At 32.9% G+C, this 7500-nt stretch overlaps 1 pseudogene; it reads right to left on the bottom strand.

The window, feature by feature from the left end:
• LOC136853328 (kin of IRRE-like protein 2) overlaps positions 1 to 7500 on the bottom strand; it is a 50667-nt pseudogene that overhangs the window by 3951 nt on the left and 39216 nt on the right.

Here is a 7500-nt window from a genome sequence, read left to right as displayed (position 1 = left end):
ATTATTATTATTATTATTATGGAAAAGTACGAAAGTACTGCTAGTCTGCTACCACTGCTATTACTACTAGTCCTAATGCTGTTACTACTGCTCTACTACTAATAAATAGCACGACAGATGATAATTTTAGCTTAGAAGACACATTTCATTAATTCAAAAAACATCCAAACAATTGCAATTTAAAAATTCTTGACTAACCTTCATGCGCTGATCTGAAGTGAAGGCAACGCCATCTGTTGCCAAAATTTTTAAGTCCTCTTTTCTTATCCATGACACCTGGTGGTGAGGAGTCTCGTGTCATATTCGATATATTAGTTGCTTTTCTTTGTTCTCCACAAGTTACTGGAGTTGTTATTTTGTTTTTATTTTATAAAAAGGGTTTTTCTTTAAGGTGAAAGTGCAAACAATTTCCTGAAGTAGTTAAAAGTAGTCAGGATTCTATACTTGTATGAACAGTAAATAGAAATTATTTTATGATAAAACATAACAGGAGAAATTTTCATAATAAAAATAACAACTAGAAAATATTTTGAAATTTCTGAAGAACAAGATAAAGGTTTTACAAGACTCTACGGTGACTCCATCCCCATTTCAGCTGAATGAAAAAAAAAACACACTAATAAGCGCACCGGAAATAAAGCCGAGTATTTTTTATATATATATATATATATAGAATTGCTGCAGTGGCACTGGTGGTGATTAGGAGCTTTCGTTCCTATATCTCTGAAATTTCTGGAGTTATTCAAATTCTAATACCCCAAACAACAAGAATTAATATGAGAGCAATTTCATATTATGTATAAGTGTGTGTATAATATATATATATATATATATATATATATATATATATATATATATATATATATATATATATAAGAGAGAGAGAGAGAGAGAGAGAGAGAGAGAGAGAGAGAGAGAGAGAGAGATTATGGGAGTCAATAACAATAAATTGTTACTGATACATACATACTTAAACTGTTCAGAATATTTTTGCATCAAGCCGGTTCTTAAACTCACATATCACGTTCATCAGCAGCACGTTAAACGCCCCTATACCTACTGTCTAATTCATCTCTATCTCGCACGCATTGTTCGTTATGTTATCTCTTAAATACCTGGTTTTATTTACTCTAATGACGTTAATTTTGCTCACATTTACTGTCAGCCTTCTCCTCTTGCAGACGCGTTCAGATTCTCTCACTATTTACAACAGTTTTTCTTCACGATGGCCAACAGCGCTGTATGATCTGCAGACATCATCTTTGTCACACTAAATTCACGACCCATATCACTGCCCCACGACTTTGCACCTAATCTTATTTGCCTATGACCCACTGCATGACTTCATCAATACTCCCTGCTCCTCTTGCGAAATCTTTCCAATTCTTTCACAAGTCTCCGCGGTTCTTCTTCACGATCGCCAATCAGCACTGCATCACTTGCAGACATCAGCCCTCCACACTCCATTCACAACCCATCTCATTGTTCCAAAACGCAGCACCGACTCTTATTGTTCTCAGATTTCTTTTATCACTTCACCCATCAAGGTGTTAAACAGTAATGTAAACATAACACACCCTGGTCTCAGGGCCACTTTCACCCTAATATTCTGTCGTTTAATCTTACGCTGGCTTTGCTTCCGTCGTTAAAATAGTTTATTGTTCTCAGCTACTTATCTGATATACATACATACATACATCCATACATAACACACATACATATACATACACATATATATTACTGTATATATAAACGTTATATATGTAATATATATATATATATATATATATATATATATATATATATATATATATATATGTATGTATATATATATATATATATATATATATATATATATATATAAATTTATGTATATGTTATGTATATGTGTATGACAGAGAGAGAGAGAGAGAGAGAGAGAGAGAGAGAGAGAGATAGAGATACATGCTTCTGCAATCAGAACGTCTTACGTCAACCCCCCTTACTGATATCAACACCTAATTAGGTAATAAAAAAAAACTTCCTGCGTTCGTACGGAAATTTGTGCTACATTTAATAGCCGTGACTCAACGGGAGAGAGACAAGAACGAGGTGAAAATTAGTCCTTTCCTCTCTCTCTCTCTCTCTCTCTCTCTCTCTCTCTCTCTCTCTCTCTCTCTCTCTCTCTCTCAGACAAGGCGAGATCACGTGAGTCTCTATTTCCCGTTGAAGGGTTGCATGCTGACGTGGAAACTGTCAGTGCTAAATCAATTATTAAATACATGCTGATAGGGATATATATATATATATATATATATATATATATATATATATATATATATATATATATATATATATATATATATATATATATATATCTCTAGATTAACAACGTCGCCTCACTAAAGGACACCTGAGTTCGATCCCCGTTTACTGAATAAATCAAGTGTGCCCTTCTTGACCCGAACAATGAATTAGGTATCTGTCAGTCAATCTATACGACGCCTGATTGCAGCCAGAGTAGAGAAGAGAACTGAGGTTGCAACCTCACTCTACAAACCCTACACCCTAACCCAAGATCATTCAAGGTGCTTGTAAGTTCATGGAAGTCAGGAAATTGACACCAAATATTAAAAAAAAACAGCGTGATGTCACCCAATCCCAAAAAGGGTTACCATTCTAAATACAAAAATGAATTACTTCTAACGACAAAGAGGGTACACTCTTAGTTTGTTTTGTTTGCCTGTCCGTTTGCAAAGAAAGTTCTTCACCACAAATCTGAAGAGATCTTAAAAGTGGGAACACGAAGGAAGCAGAAGAGTTTCAAAGTTTTGAAGCAAACTCTACGCAAGCCTGATACTGACGTCAGCTTTCGAGGCCTCTCTGTCAGCGCAAGTGGGACTGTAAGAGATTCATAGCCCCTAATAGTCTTTCAGCTGTGTTTTCTAATTCTCGAATGAGGCTTCGACTTCTTGAATTTCTAATAGGAAATCTATGCGCATGCATATTGCATTTATATCCAAAGCGCTGAGTAACATTACCTGTCTCTCATTATATATTGCTCCCCTCAGTCTCTGTCTGATTTATTTCCGGTGTCTGAGCTTTGTGTCACTTAGAGAGAGAGAGAGAGAGAGAGAGAGAGAGAGAGAGAGAGAGAGAGAGAGAGAGACCCACTTCTGGAAAGGGTTTTTGATCAAAATAGACACTCATACACCAAATAACTACAAAACTTTAATTTTGAGAGAGAGAGAGAGAGAGAGAGAGAGAGAGAGAGAGAGAGAGAGAGAGAGAGATCATTTCAAGAAAGGGTTTTTGACCAAATTACACTCATACCTCAAACATCTACAAAACTTTAATATATATAGAGAGAGAGAGATATATATCCATTTCTAAATAGCTTTTGGTCAAAACATACACCCAGACACCAAATATCTACAAAACTCTAATATCTGAGAGAGAGAGAGAGAGAGAGAGAGAGAGAGAGAGAGAGAGAGTTTTTTTGAAGAATTTTATTAAAAGTTTACCCAACACCAAATATCTACAAAACTCTAATAGAGAAAGAGAGAGAGAGAGAGAGAGAGAGAGAGAGAGAGAGAGATAGTTTTTTGAAATTATATTAAAGGAGTTTATAAGGAGAGAGAGAGAGAGAGAGAGAGAGAGAGAGAGAGAGAGAGAGAGAGAGAGAGAGACTCCACTCACAGATCTGCCCTTGAGGTTGGCAACGCTGCAGGGCAGGGTGGCCGACCTTCCTTCCAGGACAGTGATGTTGGTTGGCAGCCCTGGCAGGAGATGGGGTCCCTTCCTGGGATGTGACCCTTTTTCGTATATCTGGCCCCAGTCGGTCTCGTCCTTCCACCCTGAAAGGTAATAAAGATAATGATAATTAACTTTTAAACATTAAAGATAATAAAGATAACCAATTTGTAAGCATTAAGAATAAAGATAGTTGACTTGTATGTATATTAAAGACGATGAAGATAATTAATTTGTAAACATTAAAGAGAATAGAGATAATTAAGTTGTAATTAACTTATAAGCATTCATATCAGTTAGTTAAGGTACCTTGAGATTGGTCCAAACAATGTGATGATAATAATAATAATAATAATAATAATAATAATAATAATGAATACAATAATAACAATAATAATAATAATAATAATTGCTATAGCCCAAAATATGATGCATTATACGGGAAATGTGATAATATCTCCTAAATAAACATAAACATTAACATACATTAAAATTAAAATCTCTCCTTTTTTCTCCTTTTCATTTTTTAAAGAATTTTTTGGATAAAGTGTACTTGAAAATCAGTGAGTAAATAGATTTTCAAGAATTTTTAAGTATCAGGGACAATATTACACTTCAGGAACTATATACTTTAATTTTCTGTGGGAATGCGATAATATGATTCACTTTTATTCTTCGAGGAATTATTTTAAATCTTTTTATTTTGATTATAATCACGGTTAAAACTTATAATTAGACTGAATCTAATTTTCGCATAATGCATAATTGCACGAAGACTAAAAAACTAACCTAACTTAACTCGCACACATACACATACAAGTAATTATAAAGTCTAGGCACAAATTAATATTGTTGGAACCCTAATAGAGTAGCTCTCTTAAATCTGTAATGTAGGAATAAAGCAGCATATATATAGCATATATATATATATATATATATATATATATATATATATATATATATATATATATATATATACTATATATACAAACTTGATCACTCAATTGTACAATTGTATATATATATATATATATATATATATATATATATATATATATATATATATATATATATATATATATATAATATTCATACAAACTTGATCACTCCACAATTGTACTGTGTATTAATGCAAAGTATAACGGGAACTCATTTAAATACTATCCTGTTCAAATGAGGGCCTGTTTTTTTATTTATATATATATATATATATATATATATATATATATATATATATATATATATATATATATATATATAAATATGTGTGTAGTATATACACATTACGTATGTATAAATTGCATATACATACTGGATAGTAACAGCGTCACATTCCTTGCCCTGGCCAAAGCTGACACCACCAACACAGAAATTCAGGCAAACCAGCATCTCTTGTTGACACTGAAGCTGAATAGGTTATGATAAGGCCAGCTAATCCGAGATAATGAGAGCGCCGTAATAAGGTGCGTTAAACGAATGATGCAAAGGATTCCTCGTTCGTTATTCGAGAGAGAGAGAGAGAGAGAGAGAGAGAGATTGTTTTCAGCTCTTGAATATAAACACACACATGTTGTGAGCTCTTGAATATAAACACACACATATATACATATGTTTATATATATATATATATATATATATATATATATATATATATATATATATATATATATATTATATATGCATATGTTTAAATTTACTTTTCTACCAACACGCATATTTTTTTAAACAGTAAGAAGCGACAGAAGGGGAGAGAGAGAACTGAGAGAGAGACATGAGCCAGAGAGAGAGAGAGAGAGAGAGAGAGAGAGAGAGAGAGAGAGAGAGAGAGATCATATGAATGATATGATACCAGTTCCTGGCATTACAACTACCAGGTCATCGATTTGGGGGAGAGAGAGAGAGAGAGAGAGAGAGAGAGAGAGAGAGAGAGAGAGAGAGAGAGAGAGAGAGATTACAGATGGGCGTGCAGAAGAGAAAGTGCAATTCGAACTTTACACACAAGACGAGAAGATCGTAACAGGAGGAGAATGAGAAAAGTTAGAACCCCTTTTTTAGGCGGATAGAATGGTGGAATACTGAGAAAATCAAAGTAAAATCATGTAGGATTACTACTGTTTCTTTAATAGATCAGAGATATACATACATACATACATACATAAATACATTACATACATTCGACATACATGTGTATGCAGAATGCAACAAAAGACACAATAAGGTTGAAAGGCAAAGGAAAATTATGTAGGATTACAACTTTTCTTTCACAGATCAAAGACATGCATACATACATACATACATACATACATACATACATACATACATACATACATACATACATACATACATACATACGTATGCAGAATATAACTGCAGACACCAAAAGGTTGAAAAAAAAAATAATACGTAAATCAAGGTAAACATTGGGAACAACTTAATCCTTTATGTAATAAATGTAAGACACTCTCAATAATGTGGTTAAGTTTAAATATTTTCAGTTTTACTAGAAAACAATGCTTAAATATTTTCAGATACTTAAAATAACGATTCTAAATGTGAGCAGAGATGTAAAGCAAGTCAGTTAATTCATGTGGGGAAAAATGTTACAAAATTTTACAACAATCCAATGTTGTATAACTCAAAATAATGATCACAATAACAATATTATTACAATCATTAAAATTTTTTATAATTATACAAGCCTAATTACGTGTAAATCAGATGTGCAAATCAATAGCTTAATGTATTTGTATTTCTTACACGAGTGTCAACCCCTGACACAGAATTTCTATCGATACCCTTGTAAACCTCAGTTACTATCGACCCCATATATTGCCCAATCGACCCACAAGGATTCGACATCGACCACTAAATAGACCCACGCTTTCAAGTTTCAAAGTAAAGCTTACCATTTCCTCTAGATGAGACCAGAACGCTGGTACTATAAAGGAAGACGACGATTGCAAGCAGGTGGCAAGAGACCCTTGGTTCCATTCTCTGAAGGGATTTTGGTGTTATAACAACAAGGAGATATATAGTATTATCATCAAATAGTCTATAGAGGATTTAGCTGGGGGTTTTGTTGTTACTGTTGATAGATCTTGATTCTTTATTGGAGTGAAAACGTTTCAGCTTGACAGTACAGTATGCCGAAGTTTACTCAGTCTGCTTACACTGATTTACTTAATATTCTATTCATTCTTATATTCATCCATGTGTTTGGTGTTTTCCTGTTCATTTTATCAGCGCCTTACGCATCACCAGTTTGATAAAACCGTGTGATTTACTTTCCTTATCTTCAAACACTAATCAAAATGTCCTTCCATTAAATAATTTCTTAGTGTGTGGATGAAAGTCTTACATTTTTCCAGCATACATGTCAATTTCTCAATCATTTTTCACCATATATTGATTTTTTGCAACATTTTCTTCGTGTAAAATTTCTTTTCAACCTTATCAGCATAAAATTTTATTCATACATTTGTATCACTGTTTTTTCACGATTTCCGAAATTTACTTTTGTTTATTGTTTACGATGTTCTCATTGTAATTAATTTCAAAAATTTTTTTTCATACGCTAATAACAGTCCATATGTAGGTCCCTCAATGAATCTTTCCATTATTATTATTCAAAGCTATCGTAGTTTCATTGCATTTTCAATTTTATGTCGATAATTTTACCATTCACATATTTTTACTTTTCATTCATCCTGAAAAATAATAACACTTATGGTTACAGATACTCAATAGATAAATTCTTTTCATCTTTGC

This window comes from Macrobrachium rosenbergii, chromosome 27 (genome assembly GCF_040412425.1).
Source record: "Macrobrachium rosenbergii isolate ZJJX-2024 chromosome 27, ASM4041242v1, whole genome shotgun sequence".
NCBI lineage: Eukaryota > Metazoa > Arthropoda > Malacostraca > Decapoda > Palaemonidae > Macrobrachium > Macrobrachium rosenbergii.
Note: the sequence above shows the minus strand (reverse complement) of the source record. Positions and strands in the feature narration are given on the sequence as shown.